Source organism: Lissotriton helveticus, chromosome 7 (assembly GCF_964261635.1).
Source record: "Lissotriton helveticus chromosome 7, aLisHel1.1, whole genome shotgun sequence".
Lineage (NCBI taxonomy): Eukaryota > Metazoa > Chordata > Amphibia > Caudata > Salamandridae > Lissotriton > Lissotriton helveticus.
Window position 1 is genome coordinate 849,260,043 of NC_136068.1, and position 18,102 is coordinate 849,278,144.

Below are 18,102 nucleotides of genomic sequence, written 5' to 3' on the forward strand. Positions count from 1 at the left end.
CCTACTTTAGGCCCAGGAACACGCTCGGTGGCCCCCTTGGCCAAGAGGGCCATAACTTCCTCTTGTAGAAGTCTCAAGTGATCCCCCGACACGCGGTGGTACTGCAGTGACATGGCTGGAGGGGACGCCTCGAAGGGGAGGGAGTAGCCCCTTCGGACGATTTGCAGCACCCACCTGTCTGAAGTGACAGTGCGCCAGTGGTGGTGGTGATAGCGAACCCTGCCCCCCACTGGCGTCACATGGGCCGGAAAGCACGGACTAGGAGGGTTTTGAGGCGGATGCTGCAGGGGTAGGTGTGGACTGGCCTCGCCGTTGTCCCCGACCGCCGCCACGGCGATTTCCACGTCCGCCACCGCATTGGATGGTAGTCTGTGGCCCGTGGCTGGCAGGACGTTTGGGGTCGCCCCTTCCTTGGCCACGAAAGGAGCGAAAGGCAGCGGTTTGCTGGCGCGGGGCCGAGAGGTCCAAGGACTTGGCCATAGCCCTGGAGTCCTTAATGCGCTCAAGCGCATGGTCTGCCTTGTCGCCAAAGAGGCGATGGCCATCGAACGGCATGTCCATAAGTGTGTTTTGGACATCAGCCGAGAAATTGGCAGATCTCAACCAGGCGTGGCGACGAATCGTCACAGTCGTTGCCATCGCTCTGCCCAGTGAGTCAGTAGTGTCCAGCCCACACCGGATGGATAACGCGCCGCATCCCGACCCTCCACAAAGGCTTGGCCGAGTTTAGCCGGACCTCCACCGGACATTTTGGCAGCATCGCCTGGTACTCAGGCTCAAAGGATGGGGCCGGGTCGTCAAATGCGGTGCCGAGTGGCGCCGTTCCGACGCCGGACCCGAATCGAGGGCAGGACCAGGGACGGCGTCGTTGTGGGACGGCGCCAGGGGCGACACCCTTGGGGTCGGCGCCGGCGAAGTCGTGAGGTCGACCGGCGGCGACCCGGATCCGGAGCCGGATCCAGTGGGGCCCTGCGGCGTCGGGACCGAAGTCGCCGACGGCGCCGAAGCACCCGGCCCGCGTGGGGACCCAGTTGGGGGCCGCTTGGCCTGAAGGCGCCGCTGAATCCGACGGAGGAGGGAGCGACCTCATGGCCATGACGAAGTCATCAATCTCCCCCGGCGTCGCGTTCTGCGCAGGGACCGGCGGGTATGGAGCCGGCCGCGACACCTGCGGTTGAGGAGGCCCAGACCACGCTTGACTCAGACAACAAACAAATCGGCAGGGCCATGCAGTCCCTCTTGGATAAGACTGAAGATTTTGAGGCCTGCTCGCGCCGATGTAACCTACGCCTAACGGGCCTTCCAGAAACCAGAAAATAATGGAGGAGTAGCGCACAGCTTATTTATCAGTGGTACAGTTTTTCGGTTAATTTCAAAACGTTGGAGGGTGCTGCCTAGGTAACGTCTCTTGTCAAAGGCGTCCTCGATAATGTTTCACAAGTCGTGTTTCTAATAGTCCATTAGAAAACATCCCTTGACGCACACCTATTTATCTCCTGAGGTTCAGCTCAGGATTCCATACTGTGGTGAATGATGAAAAGACTCTTGTTTGTTTTGAGTTATTGAGTTCTTATTTATTTTGTTTCATATATTCATTGAATTCATGAAATTTTGTATTCATTTCATTGTTGAATATCACATACTTCTTTTGTTGACATCATCATTGAAATAAGTCCAACGCATTTCGGGCGTGAACGCCCTTCATCAGAGACCATGAGCTAAAAGATAATCAGTAACGATATATTCAATACTATGTGAATTCTAAACATGACACAAACGTTAATTGTTCTGTTGTAAAGTGCAAACATGCGGTCATGGCGACGTAATATTGAACAGTGCTTAATGATGCGAGTGAAACCCTTTAGTGTTCAAAACACGTGAAAGTGGAAAAATGCAAACGGTAAAAAATGGGCCGTCACACTTACATGTCTTATGGCGATTCGAAAGAACGAGCAATACGTAGGAATTTGTTCAATAAACTGCGAAAATAAGAACGTGGGTTAGAATGATAACTGTGATCAGCTTACTTGATAAGCGTAACCCATATAAAATCTAGCTTACTGTGAAGTCGCGACACGTCTCTTCTCGATAAGGCTTTCGAGTAGAATTCCAACGTTCGCGGGTTACACTGGTCAAGGTTGGTAGCAACCAGTAATCTAACGTGCGAGTTGTAAAAGCGGCAATGGCGTGTGGCGCGTGTCGTGATTGGTGAAGAGTCCGATCATGTGACATACAAAAATAAGGAAGTGGCGATGTTCGAGTGAAGGCTTGTGTGTGCCGAAATATGTACAATAAAGTTTCACTTAGCAAAAAAAATATGTACAATAAAATTTCACTTAGCAAAAAAAGTGTGTGCGAAGATGTATGATAGAAGAATGTCATGTTCATCGTGGGAATGACCTTACATCGTGAAACATCAAGAGCCAAGGTGAAAGAAGGCCGTAGCCTAATAGTTCAGTACCATTGTACATTATGATCAAAGTCTTATAGATAGCTTGAAAATTCAATCCAGTACATAATGATATATGCAAGTCAAAGTCTTATAAATAGCATGAAAATTCAATCCGGTCATTAAGACCAAACGGTTTACTTGAATTCAATAAATGGATCCAACAATTCTCTCTTTGTAACAATGGTTTGTTATTGTCCCGACCTTCTTTTTTTTCGATGGTTTCTAAGATCAAGAATTGTAGTTTATTTTATTTATTTTATTTTATATTCTTATATAGCGCAAGAATCGACCCCTTACGGGGTATCTCCGCGCTTTGCTCGCAAGGTGGCTTGGCAGGTGTTACCAGAGGTTGTGGTTATCAGCTGACAGTTGATTATTTATTCTTCCAGGAATAAGCAAGTTTTTAATTTTTTTCTGAAGGAAGAATGGTTAGAAGTTTGTCTTAGGTCGGGTGGGAGGTTGTTCCAAAGATTAGGCCCTACCAGAGAGAAGGCTCTGCCACCTTGTCTGGTTTTTTTTACCAGAGGAGTTTTTATCAGCAATTGATTGCTTGACCGTAGTGCTCTGTCAGGTTTGTAAAGGGGCAACTTTTGAGTCAGATAATTGGGGGCTTTCCCGAACAGGCATTTGTGAACCATGCAACAGATTTTAAATTTGATGCGTTGCCGTATAGGCAGCCAATGAAGTTCTCGCAGCAGAGGCTTGGAAGGGGTTCTGGGGGGGGGCATTCAAAACCAGTCTTGCCGCTGTGTTTTGGACTACCTGGAGGCGATTTATGGCGCTCTCGTTGGCTTGTATCAGGAGTCCATTGCAATAATCAATTTTACTTATCACCATAGTCTGCACTAGGGTCTTTCTGTAGTTATCTGATAGGTATGGGAAGACTCGCTTTAACAGACCAATTGTGTGGAAACATGCCCCAGCAACTGTACTCACATGTTCCTTCAAGGTAAGATTTTGATCTAACTTCACCCCCAAATTTTTTACTGTTAATTTTGGGGTGGGTACTGGTCCCAGGTCTAAAGGCCACCAGTCGGGGGACCATAGTATGGACGCTTTTCCAAAGAGCATTAGCTCCGTTTTTCCAACGTTGCATTGGAGGCGGTTGACCGCCATCCAGTTGGATATGGCCCTCATGCCTTCCGCGAAATTATCCTTAACATTGGAGTTTAGGGAATGGAAAGGGTAGAGAAGTTGGGTGTCGTCAGCGTAGGACACCGGGGTGAATCCATATTTTCTCACAATCTCAGCAAGGGGGGCCACGTACACATTAAACAATGTGGGGCTTAGGCATGAGCCCTGTGGCACCCCCTTCGTGAGCATCCTTGAGGAGGAGCGATATGGTCCCAAGCTGACGGATTGTGAGCGCCCGGACAGAAAGCTCTCCAGCCAAGAAAGGGCCTGTCCTCCTATGCCTACTCCCTGTAAACGGCTCACGAGAATCTTGTGGGACACAGTATCAAAGGCGGCCGACAGGTCTAACAGCACCAGAATCATTGAGCCTCCTCTATCCTGTGACATCTTGATGTTATCGGTCACGGAGAGGAGAGCTGATTCGGTGCTGTAGTTGGGCCTGAACCCAGATTGAGAGTGGTCCAGGCCCCCTGTCTCCTCTATGAAACTCGACAGGTGGGTATTAACATGCTTCTCGGCCAGTTTACTCAGGAGTGGCAGCAGAGAGATAGGACGAAGGTTGGAGAGCTCTGTCCAAGGGGAGGTGGCATTTTTCCGAATAGGATTCACCACTGCCTCTTTCCATTGTTGTGACACATTATGGTGTTCTTCTGTAAAGTGTACAGCTACGGATGATTTCATATTTTGAGTTCTAATGCTCGATTTGTGCTCATTGATTCTTGTCTTGATCTTACGTTCCGTTTTGCCGATCTATACCTTTCGACACGGGCACTTTAACATATATATTACATTTGCAGTTTCACACGTGGCGTTTACTCGCAGTCTGATGTTATGTCCTTTCATTGGGTGGGTTATACTGTTGCCTCTAATGATGTTATTGCAATTTCCTCAATGTAGACATGGTCTAGTTCCACGGTGTGTCATAGGTGATTCTGTTTTTAATTTTATTAATTCTCCTACATTTTTCGCCCTGGTATAAGCAAAAATAGGGGGATTGTCGAAAATCGAGTGAAAGTCTGGTTCTGCCTTCAGGATTCCCCAATGGTTCCTAATGACCTTCTTGAAACTTATGCTCGCAGTCGAAAATTTCGATACAATGGTTGTTCTGTTGTCTTGTCTTTTCTTGCGGAGTTTAAATAGATCACATCTCTGTATCTGGTCAACTTTTTGTTTTGCTTGATTGATTATCACATCGGTAAACCACCCAGACAGGCAATATGGACCTATTTATGGAAGGCCTACTGAAGAAACTCCTTGGAGACACTGCGTTCTCGAACATGTTCATTGTTGAAAGGGCGCATCGCTCCCTGGGCCCACGACCCCAGCCGGGGGCTCCCCCACGGCCCATTATTGCTAAACTACTAAACTATCGGGACCGCGACTTAGCCCTGAAATTGGCCAGAGAAAAGCAGCCGCTACAATATGAGGGTTCGGTTCTATCCATATATCCCAACTTTACGGCCAGGGTGCAGGAGGCCAGGAAACAATTTGCTCCTCTGAAACGTCAGCTACGTGAGCTCGGCGCGGATTATGCGATGCTGTACCGCGCAAAACTACGTGTCAACAGGCAGGGAAGATCCTTGATCTTTACGGATCCCAAGGCGCTTCAAAAGACCCTGAAAGACTGGCAAAAGGAGAACCATTCGCTGAGGAAGGAGGGCGGGGCTACGGAGAGAGAGACCTTAGAGAAACAAGGCTAAGTACAACCTAAGTGTGTTTCCTGATGCTCTGATGTCTCAAACCGTGGCAGGTTTTAAGTGCGTGAGGGGGGCTGGGATACAGGGCTATGAGAGTTCTTCACAGATGTTGTTATTGATATTAGACGATCCCCTGCCCCCGTGTCCTATAGGGTCTACTTCTAGTTTTTTCAGGCTTTGCTCGAAATGGGAGTTCTGATATGACTCTTACACACTGCCTATTCTTTTGGGACCTAGTGACATTTACATGCTTTGGCAGTTTTTGAACTCGCATTTGTGGATTGAGTCATTTGGCAACTGAGCACGGGGTGGTATTTCCACCCTCCTATTTTCCTGAGTGCTGGGTCGGGGGAGTGAGGGGTGCAGCGAAGTTGACACAGCTTTCGAGTGATACTTGCACTTCCATTTTCCGACTACATCTGCCCCCGTGTGCTTACCACTGCTCCCATATGTATATCCAGAGGGGTGGATGGGGGTCCTTGATCGTGTGTGTATATATGTTTGCGAATGGATGGTTGCTGAGGAGTGATGGGGGGATGGGCACTGTTTGATGGGGTGGAAGACTGAACACGGCCTAGTTGGGGTTGGGCAGGCGGTGGTGGGGGGCTGGGAAAAGGAATTTGTGGGGAATGTTCTTATGCAAAGTTTTCAATTGGTTGTATGGTTTGTTGCAGGCAGACAGGAGACATCGCAGAGCAGTGCCGTGTCCACGAGACACCTCATACGTACACTTGGCATAGTAGTTATGACTTTTTCACATACTCCATGGCAGACGATGGGACGGTAGGACCTGAAGGACCTGATACATTGAGATTCCTGACCTGGAATGTGAGGGGCCTGAACGATCACCGTAAAGTGTGCAGGGTCCTACAGTACCTGGCTAGGCATAGAGTAGACATAGCTGTCTTGCAGGAAACACACCTCCCACTGGATAGCCCCATCCTTACCTACAGAGGGCTCAAGAATAATATACATGCAGCAGGTTTTACCACGCATGCCAGAGGGGTCCTCACCTGGTTCAATCCGAAATCCTCCTTAACATGGTCACCACTAGTCACAGATGTTGATGGCCGATTTGCTATCACGAGCTGTCGTGGCAAGGCCGCGGACTTGTGTATTGTGAACACCTCTGGCCCTAACTTTGATTTCCCTGCCTTCTACACAGACTTAGCGGCAAAGATCCTTCCGTTCGCTGACAAGATCACTTTTTGGGGTGGGGATTTTAACTTGACTCGACACCCTGGGCTAGACAGGTCGGATGGCCCAACACGGTCTCCCTCGGCCTCTGCACGGATTCTATCCACGCAGCTACTAAATTTAGACCTAGTCGATGTTTGGCGACATAGACATCCGTCACAGGGCGGGTTTACGCACTACTCAGCCCACATAATATATATACGAGAATAGACTACTGGTTTATGTCTTCCCGATTTCTCCAGAACGTGAGAGCATGCAAAGTTTTGCCCCGAACCTATTCGGACCACTCGCCAATCCTGGTTACCTGCTCCATGCCCGCCCGGCGGATCCCACCTTTTGCCTGGCGCTTCCCCCCGTATGCTTTGCTGGACCCTCTCTTCAAGGAGGAGCTGCTGATGGCTTTGGAGGTCTTCTTTGAAGTGAATGTGAGCTCTGTAGATGAGTTTCAATCGGTTTGGGAGGCATTTAAACTATACACTAGAGGGGTCACCATTTCTAAGCACGCAGGGGTACTGAAGTCGATTAGGGGCCGACTAGGGTTGTTGGAACGTAAACTTAAGGATTTGGAGGCCTTGAGGGCACAGACCGGGGATGACGCAATTGATCAGGAAATAGCGAAGGTCTTACGAGAATATAACGACGAGGCGGACTCCGAAATTAAGCACCTAGGGAAGTATGCCATAGCCCGTAGCTACTGTGAGGGCGAGCGTCCGGGTTCTGTTCTGGCCCGCTTAGCCAAACGCGGTAGAGATAGCTCCTCGATGCCGGAGATGCGTTCGGAGGACTCGGAGGTTCCGCTTCCCAGTGAAGCTATCGCGGTGTGGTTCCAAGAGTATTACGTGAAGTTGTACGCGTCAAGGAGTCCGGCCTCTGAGGAGCGCATCATGGACTACCTGACACATATCGAGCTCCCGTGGCTCTCAGACGTTCATCGGGAATTCCTAGCTCGCCCCTTCGAGCGGGACGAGATGGACTTGGCTTTGTCGTCCATGAAGTGTGGAGGCGCGCCGGGCAGCGATAGACTTACGGTTGGCTTTTATAAGGCTTTCTCTGACCTTTTGATACCACACTTACTTACTTTATTTGACGATATGGCCAACTCGGGTATCATGCCTCCTTCTATGAGAGAGGCAATCATTGTGGCGATTCTTAAGCCGGGCAAGGACTCGAGTGACTGCGCCTCGTATCGCCCACTTTCTCTCATGAATGTGGATGCGAAAATCTTCGCTAAGCTTCTTTCTAACTGCTTACAACCCTTGGTCATGACCCTGGTTGCCCCGGAGCAATCTGGCTTTGTTCCAACACGCAACCTTACATATAACATTAGAACTGTATTTGCTGCGTTTCAACATACGCGTCCGGAGGTACCAGCTGTTGCAGTCTTTCTGGACATGGAGAAGGCATTCGATTCCGTGGAATGGGTGTTCCTCCATCAGGTGCTGAAAAGGATGGGAGTGGGGCAACTTTTCTTACAACTCCTGACGGTGTTATACTCCTTACCGACGGCACGCATCCGCATTGGCCCGCTGGTCTCGGAACACATTGCTGTCGGAAGAGGCACGAGACAGGGCTGCCCCTCTCTCCGATACTCTATGCGTTGGCTGCTGAGCCGCTGGCTTATGCCCTTCGGGAGTATCATAGTCACCGACGTATCCGCTTTGCGACCTATCGCCTTATTGTCTCAACCTATGCGGACGACACACTGCTTTATGTTCGGGATCCCGCTACACACCTCTCTACGGTTCTGAGAGAGGTGGTTCTTTTTGGTTCCCTTTCAGGAATCCAGGTTAACTGGACTAAGTCCCTCATGTTCCCCTTGACACCCTCCACTGCACAGTTTGAACCGGAGTACCCACTTCAGTGGACTACTAATGCGGTCCGATATCTTGGAATTCGCCTCCACACAGACTTTGAGATTGTCCTTAGCGAAAACTATGGGCGCGCCTGGGGCGTATTTCCCTGATGAAAATGGTGATTCTCCCGCGCTTTCTATTCCTATTCTGTAATCTCCCGATGACCCTTCCTGCCCACTTTTTCCGCAGGCTACAGTCCCTATTAATACACCTTGCCTGGGCGGGTAAGCAACCCAGGGTGGCCTGGAACGTCCTAGTGCAACCCTATGCATCGGGAGGGCTGAATGCCCCAGACATGGAACTCTACTACCGCGTTGCGCAGTGTGCTCATGCTTATTCCTGGATACATGGCCCGCATGACGCTCCCTACGTCCGTATTGAGAAGATAGTCGCGGACCCGACTCCTATGCCGGTGTTGCTGATGTTGTTTCAAGACCGCCACATGGGCGTATTAGATTCCTTGAATTTTGTTACACATGCCTGGCATCGCATGATGGAGATACAGGCGTGTACCCTACTGTACTCCCCACGGGCGGAGATTGAATGGTGCCACTGGCTAGCACCATGTCGGGAGAAAGGGGTGATTCTGGCCCTTCATCAACTTGGTCTGCGCACAATGGGTGACTTATTTGCGGGCGGCACAGCACGAACCTGGAGCGAGGTTGACACTACTGAGCTGAACCCCACGCTGATGTCGCGGTTTCAGTTTCATAGAGTGCGACATGCTATGCGGGAGCTTCTTGGAGATGACATGGAGGAACCGGTGACGGTGACTGCATTTGACTATGTGGTGGCTGCAAAGTCCCCTATGAAATTAATGACTAACCTCTACAGGATAGCTCAGACCGAGAAATACACTGAATACACGAAGCCGAGATTAGCCTGGCAGCGCGACTTAGGCACTGAGCTGAGTGAGGAACTGTGGGAATATTGCTGCGCTAGCACTAGAAAGATCTCCCTCAATGGGCGCCACAGACTCATACACTTTAAATATTTGAACAGAACCTACTACACCACAGAGAGACTTCACAGGTACCGCCTATGCGACTCACCTGAGTGCAAAAGATGCAGGGCCCCGGTGGCGGATTTTCTGCATGTCGCTTGGACCTGTCCAGTCCTCTCCCCTTTCTGGCAGTCGATATACAACGAAATTAACAGAGTACTGTCTCTAGCACTGGACCCGGACCCTCTCCTGGCCCTCCTGGGATACTCCAAACCCTTACGCCCTGCCCAGAGGAGAATAGCTGACATGGCGTTTCTGATAGCGAGGTGGTGCGTTGCTAGAACCTGGATGAGAGGGCCTCCCCCTTCCCTTACTTTATGGAAGAGAGAATTGATATATTGCTGTACCCAAACTGAATTATATAGCGAATTGATGCCCCCGAAGAATAGACCTAAACATTTCTGGTCCCTAATACTGGATGGTACGTTAATGTCAAGCGCACAAAACAGGGATGAAGCAGAAGATAGAGACATACAGACTAGCGTGGAGGGGAGGGCGAGGGATGACTGCTCTGACGACAATGACACTAATAACATGATTGAAACGATGAATCCTCCTACACCTCCTTAGATTACGCTGCTTTCTCAATGTGATTGGGGCACTGACTAACAGGCTAGATGGTTGACGTGCCTTTGCTGATAGGTTGGACTACATTGCAAGGCTCCTTACCCTTTCTTCCTGCTGACTCCGTCCTGTTACTGCCTACCTGATATTATAATGATGTAATTGCTTGTACAAAACAGCTTATTTTGATAGATGATGCTGCTCTCATGACTACCTGGTGGTTGCTTGTGATTTGTCACCTGACACTGTTCTAATGTACACTGTTTTTTTCGCTTTTGAAATTGTAATAAACAAATTAATAAGAAAAAATAAAAATAAATAAAAAAAAGAGGTACTAATATGCTTGAAGCTGTGTTTTTACTGAATTCCGGTTGGCAGTATTTTCTGGAGACCGCCGTGTGCTCAGAAATAGGTACATATATGCAAATCTCTGTTTCTGATACAATTAGCGTATAGTACACCATACATCTGGGTACTCGTTGATATGATCCAGGTATACAATATAAACTTCAGACACCCTTGCTACACCTTAGATCTGTTCTGTGTAGGTGCAGAGATTTAAACTTGGGTGTTGTAGTGGAGTACCTTTTGAATCACATAGATTCACATTAAAGAGACTAATAAAGTATGTGACTATTTTCAGCTAATTAATATGCTGAATTATGTGAAATGACATGTAGTAGTGAATGGATGGGTTGTGTGGTGGACAGAGGGTTGTTTTACTAAAAAGAAGGATGATATATGTTTTGTTCTAAAAACCTGTTTTTATTTATTTATTGTTACATTCATGTTTTCCAGATGTTGATTTGGATTGGGACTTTTATACAAATCTTCCGAAGAAGGTGTTGGCTAGAAAACTAGTGGCCACCTAAACGTGTCGATGCTTGAATAAGAAAAGTTTATAAAATCTGTGGCGACAATTGTATCAAACTTCAGCATTTGTATGAATTATTCATAGCTGTTACAATGGATCCTTATATGGTGTATTAGTTTTTTTAGTAATAGGAAATATTTTTTTCTTTTTATTAGGTCCCTGTGTATTTTTGTGTTTTTATGTAGATATATATATGAGTGTCTTTTTAAAGGCCGGAATACTATTGTCTAGCCAGGATATTTGAATATTATGTATTGTATGCATTATGATATATATGCTTTTAAACTATGAATACATTTGTATTTTTTTAGATTTGTTATATTTTTTGTTTACATCCCTCTTGTCCACTGGAAATTAACTGTTTTCGAGTGAGTTGTGTATGAATGGAGTGACGAGTGAATATCAATCCAAAGGGGTTTCTTTCATGACCTTTACCCCAGAAGAGGCCACCAGCATGGTCCAGTCCTTGTCCAGCTGCAAATGGCCAGGTGGGCAATTCAGGAAAAAGGCCTCTTGCAGCTTGTTGTGTTCCTGTAGCCAAACAGGAGGACAGCAATGAATCTTGGACCCCACATTTTTGTCCTGAGTACAAGTCTGAGGGGGTCCTGCCCTTTAAGTCTCTTCACAGGCCTCAAATATCAGGTGCAACCCTTCTTTTATTCGTCCACATGTTCGGAAAGTGGTGAGGTCCTTTTATGTACAGCTCAGTAGGCAGTGATGATTCTTTAATCAATGGGGTAAAAAATCCTGGGGGTAACCGTACCCACTATTAATCACATTCGGTTGTTTGTTTTACTTCGAACTATCCCAGAGTGCAATATTTTAAAGGAAATGCTATGTAATACAAACCTCTGCTTGTGTACCAGTCAGGGGTGTGTTTAGCAAAAAGAATATTCTCCTCCTCCTAAGCTACACCAAACCAGTTCTGGGAACAGTTCACAGTTTAGCAAGGTGGGTTACCACTTTATTAAAATTCCGTTGTGGACAACCCAACCTTTTTTAACCACCTGCACACATCTACAGCATTCACTTCCATTCCCTAGGGCCCTCACACCCACGGCACCATACGGCAGGAACAAAAGATCTCCGCTAAAGAGTCCCTTTATGAGTGCCCTTCGGGTATTGCACCACCGACCCGACAAGGAGCGAGCCCATATGATGAAGCATGACACCTAGCTTGCTGGGTCTGTCGCTTTCAAATTAATGAAGTACCTGGAAACTTCCCATCTGCCCTTCCTGGTCTGACATTTATCGCACAGTCTGCACCCAGCCCATCCTGTCATCAGGCCCAAGCCATTGTCTCTCTCTGGGAGTAGTTTTCAAACCACATTGAGGTCAAGCACTACCAGGGCAGCTGCTGCCAGGATAATGAAAATTAGCTTCCTGTACTTTCGAGCATTGAAAACTTAACTTTCTAAAAATGTTGTTTCCTACATATTTAATAAACATTTAACTAGACCATTAGATTGGATTTTTATTACATATTATAAATAGCGGTTGAATCGATGTTCCTGCTTTTCCCAAATCTAATATAACAGAGTTAATATTTTAATCTGCACACTGTTTTTTTCTTATAGGACAACAAGTGCCTTCCATAGTGAAAATGGCTTTTGGGGGCATGTTACTATAGGCACATGACAAGATTCAATTTCTACATGTTCTGTTATTAAATACCATGCACCCTACCTTGTCTTGTGCCCTGCATGGGGTGACTTATGAATATTTAAAAAGGAAGACTGCGTGTAAACACCAGCAGTCAGGCTATACTGAGAGGCCGGTGGCCATGCTTCCCCTTTCACATTAGTGGATGGCACAATTGATAATGTAGTGCACAAGTAAAATTTTACTTTCCATGTCATGGGTGCATTCCTGCACCAAATACTATGGTCGTATAGGAAAATGAAATATGCCAATTAGGAGAAATAGCCAATTTTATCAGATTTTCATTGTCAGGGGGGGACATGTGCTGGGCCTGATTAGCAGTGTAGCAGTGCAAAGAATCCAGAAAGAAACCAGCAGCATCAATCCCCAAAACGGTGTGATCACACCAAAATGGGCACTTCTCACATTGTGGCTTTAGGTTACTCCAGTTTTAACATCATTACTTTTTGCCATCCTTAGCTAACACACAAATCTCTTTAAACAGCTTCAATGTGCTTCTAAACAAGCATTGTTTAGCTTTAACTCAAGCAGAAGATTTCACTCTTTCTGCTGAGAAGAGTTATGCCTTTTATTGCTCTCATTGTATTGTTTTGTATTGCAATTGCATTTATGCAGCGCTTACTACCCCTGACGAGGCGTCAAAACGCTTTTTCGGCGAGTAACTCTGGAACCCATAAAGGAATAGTGGTAAATTAGTATAGTGAAAATATGAATGCAATTTGAGTGGTGAATATGTTAGTCTGTTATTTCGATTGAGAAAGATATGCTTGTAGCGCTTATAGTGTCCTCTGATGTTTTTAAATCACCACACTATATCAAACACCCATGAGAAAGACATTTCGACATCTACTTTTGCTGGTATTTGTGGGTGCATCGTGAAATGTACCAATTTCTACAAGAAACTGTTATTACTTTTATTCTGCCAATGAGTCGTCCGAACAGGAATTATTTTGGTGTGCTGACATTTCCTCCATATAAATGTGTTTTTTTTAGTCTGTACCCAATTCCTCTGGTTTTAATGTGAATAATTCGCGCCCAATTATGAATAGCTATGAAAGCCTGTTCTTAATAAGTTTAATGATTTGTTAATATTGAAAATCGATGCAATGGAAATGTCTACTAGTATGTTTGTTGTTAACCACCAATGAACTATATTAAATACACAAAGTTTGCCAAGAAAAATGTCTGAGCTAAAACAAAAAATATCACACAATATTTTAAAAACAGTCACTTTTGCAGAGTGGCCCCTGGTCGGGTGTGATAGCGTATGCTTATCCAGGCTTTCTGTTCTAAACAACTGCACTTTGAATCGCCAGACTTATGCATTTTGCTTTTCCATCATGAGGATGGACGGACATGCCTACGACTGAGTGACTGCAAGGTGCTGTTGGGGGGGAAAAGCAGGACTCGTTGGAAGTTTCACTCACGACATGTGGCAGCTTGGCAGCCATGCAGTCATATTTTCTGACAAATTGTAGAGCAGCGGTGTCTCGTGCGATCAGGTCGTGACCTGTTATTGACGCGTAAAAGGCTAAAGCTATTGAACCATGCAGCTTCCTGAAGCAAGAGGGAATTCCAGCTGGCAATAAAAAAAAGTGATTGAGAAGAGATTAGCAGCTGAAGGCAGAGTGTAAAAACGTACCCTCTGTTATTGTTTAAAGAGTAAAACCACGCTGCCTCTCTGGTGTTCACACCTGTGCTGTAGAATGGATCTGGTGCCCTCTATGGGGCTAACCCAATCATGCTTCTGTGTGAATCTTGGAGTGCAGCTACAGACCAGTCTATTCCATTTCCTCTAAACTGGCTTTGAGTTTAACAAAATCCTCTGTTCCATATAAAACACCCTCATACACACCACAGAGTCTCGAATGATATTCACCAGCAATGTCCTTCACCGATTCTCCTCCTACTTTTCCAACCAACAACAGTTTATTCACATGCGCACTTTTAGGTCACAAAAGATTTCCATCACCTGTGGTTTCTTCCCCACAGGCTCCATGCAGTCGCCTGTCATGGTCTACCTACCCACGGAGCTACTTGGTGCTCTATTTGCAAATAACGGTACAAAAGGGGGTGGTGATGGACGGAGCATCTGAACCAATCAAACACTCACACCCAGTCAAAAGATTTGGGTGTGAGTGTTTGATTGGTTCAGATGCTCCGTCCATCACCACCCCCTTTTGTACCGCTTTGGCCATCATAAGTGTGGCAGGGTATGCTCAGACGTGAGTCCCTTGCTCACTTTGCCACTGGATTCAAGCAAGCCGGGCTGAAGACGGCTGGAATGCCAGAAACCGGTCCCCGGAAGCTTGTTTCCGATCCAGGTAAGGCATGGCTTGGCAGTTCGGGCTGGACTGTTCCCATGAGGCACAGGGTCAGACTGATTTGCATATAGCCATGTCTGAACTGGGGTGGCAGAGTGGGCTATAGAACGGTGATGGATCAAACCCAGATCTTTTGACTGGGTGTGAGTGTTTGATTGGTTCAGATGCTCCGTCCATCACCACCCCCCTTTTGTACCTATTTGCAAATAACAGCATCAAGATTCACCAATATGGCGATGATTTACAACTCTGCTTGAAAGCCTCTTCTGATTCAGACATCCAATGCCTGAAACACTGCATGCACATTATCCGGGCTTGAATTTCCAGCGCATTCCTAAAGATCGAATTCCTGTGATTTACTAAGAACAAAGACACAAGATACAGTACAAACCTAGCTCAATGTCATGACCATGTATGCTTAGACACCAACTTTCACCGAATACCAAGTCACTTGAATTCCCCCTGGACACCAACCTCATCCAGAAGGAACACTTTGCCAAAAATACAAAGACAGCGTGATACCAGCTCTCTCTTCCAAGGAGACACACACTGTTTCTTTTAGAGAGTGACTTCAAAACAGCTGCTCAAGCCCATGTAGCCTTACATCTGAATGGTGGTAATGTCCTACTCCTTGACCTCCCAGACTTCATACTGACGTACCTTAGGGGCATCCTACATGCTGCAGCATGTCCCATCCAGAGCATGCAAAAGATGATCACATCACGCCCATCATGATGGAACTTCACGGGCTCCACCTACCAGCCGGCATCAACTTAAAAACCAATGGCATAAACAAAGCTATCAAGACCTGCACTCCCGTTTATCTTGCAGCAAGCTTTCCATCTCTGGTGAATCTTGGTGTACCTGCAGCCAGGACACCATTAGACTAAGAAGTTTAAAAAAGAAAAAACATGACAGCACACCTTTTCCACTTATGAATAAAAGATATGGAACAATGGCCCTATACCCATTAGGACCACTCCAGCATGGGTCCAATTTAGGAAAGAGTTGACGACTCACCACTTTGAAGAGTACTACATCACCATCCACAACCTAAGTACCTCTTCTCTTAAACGTTGAATTTATGCTGGTCTCTGACCATGTACATCCACTACAGTCTAGCTCAGTTCATGCTATAGAAATGACATATGCATAAATATTTTCCGAGGAGTAGGACCCTCCATCAAAGCCAATGATATTGTCACACGGTGTACAGATCCTAGTGAAGCAATACCTACCCCTGACAGGATCTCCTGACTTAAACAACAAATAAACAAGAGAACTAGGCTGCTACGTACACACCTCTCCACGCTGATACTTTCACACTAATAATTACATTCAAATAAACACACATCTTCAACAGCATGGGCAGCACATCAAGAATAGTTAGTATGTGTAAGGTCTGTACCCCTTTTGCTGCCACAACGACTTTGTAAACCCAGATGCCCTAATGTAGGGCTATGGAAAGAAAAGCATGCAACCCCCAGAGATTTCTATATTAAACACTTCACCGTGGAGAGATATTAAAAAAGGTTCAAGTGGGTAGTGCACACATTTTCCCATTTGTCTTTATTTTGGCGTAGGGCTATAAAAGCTTGGAAAAATTTAATTTCATTAAGGAAGAAAATATAATTAAAGTGCAAACAATGTGAACTCTCAAAACTATAAATACTTCCCCTTCTTACACTGACTATGCAAATCTCCACAGAGACTGAACCAAATAACCCCTTTACAATTGTCGCATCAGACTTCCTAATAAGAGCTTACCTCTTTCACACCCTTTGCTCACATCTTTTTATCTGAGACAACCCATTTCAGTACTCCCATTCATGGAGCAAGGAGAGTCACACAAACATTCACTCAATCCACACCTCCCTTCAGCCCAGCAGCAGATGGCCCTCTTCCCGAAGCATTCTTGCTTTAACAAAGTAGACACAGGACACCTGCGCCGTGAGATCATCTCTGGCACTGCTCAGAAACTCCATCAGCCATCACGGGGATTGTGTAGTTGTCTACAGACACAAGAAATGTGCACCCTTTCGAAAGGACAGAATATATACACATGTATGGTTGTATTCAACACTGCTAAATAGCATTGCGATCTACAAACGTCTGGAATAATTGTACTCTGCAAACATCAGGTTTTACAAAACACACAGGTTTAAGATATGATTTGCCAGGTAGGAGTTGTATGAATACTGGATGTGGGTGCCTGGATAAGAGTGAGGGGTTAAAACAGGGGGAAGGAAGGCAATTGAAGATGACTAAAGTACAGGAAACGTGATCAGTACAGATATCTGAAAACATGTTAGTGAAAACAGAACTAAAAGGATTTATGACATATTAAGATAACGACGTGGCCACAATGTACCCAAAATATGTTTACAGAAATATGGAGAACTACTTGTTACTTATATACATCAAAAGACTGTTCAAAACACAATCATTATTAAAGGGAAAAAAGCATTCTATAAAGACTTTGCAATAATATAACTGAAGTGCAAAAAACAGCGATGGGTCGAATGCTTGAATTAATTTCACCCACTAGTAATTATTCAGGGCTGTATCCCAGTCAATCACTAATTTGCTCACCTCAGATTAGACCCAGATATATGCACATCAGCATTTCTACAGCCAAGCCAGGTTCTCTCCGAACCGAAACACAAGCAACCCATGACTGGTTTTGCCCTGATTGAGGCTCGTTAGTCTGGTGCAACTTGGTTCCTAGAGCACAGTGAGCACGGGGCCCAAATCTGAGCATGCCCGTCACACTTGCAACATTGCACTGAAGTAAACAAAACAGCGATAGATGAACTAATGTCAGCCATTGGCAATTATTCCAGTCCACCATTATTTTGCTCACTATGCCACTACAGATTAGACCCAGCTGTATGCAAATCAGCCATGGTCCTGCTCCAACAGGTACACTTCAGCTTGAATTGCCACGCCAGGTTCTCTCCGAACTGGAACACAACAGCCCAAGACCAGTTTCGCCCCGACTGGGGATTGTCACTTGGGTGCAGCTTGGTTCCAAGGGCACAGTGAGCACGGGACCCACTTCTGCAACGTGTTCATGCATGAAGGGAGCATAAGATGTATCAGTAGCAGATGAACCTGTATGGTGAACAGAGACACCAAAGCTGGCTGTATGGGAGCCCAGGCCAGGTGCTTGCTGCAGTGCTGCTATCAGGTAGTTGTGCATCCGATGCTGAAAGTGGTGATTCATCTTTAACTCTTTGCTGTGCTGGCAAGGGAGGGAGAGCAATGATGGGGGCGACCCAGGGACAGCGTGAAAGAAGGAGACACGAAAAAGTATGACCCTAAACTTAGTCGGATAAGCGT

At 46.2% G+C, this 18,102-nt stretch overlaps 1 protein-coding gene across 2 annotated transcripts in view; it reads right to left on the reverse strand.

Moving 5' to 3' along the window:
• RANBP17 (RAN binding protein 17) overlaps positions 1–18,102 on the reverse strand; it is a 1,522,743-nt gene that overhangs the window by 1,202,459 nt on the left and 302,182 nt on the right. The window lies entirely within an intron of this gene.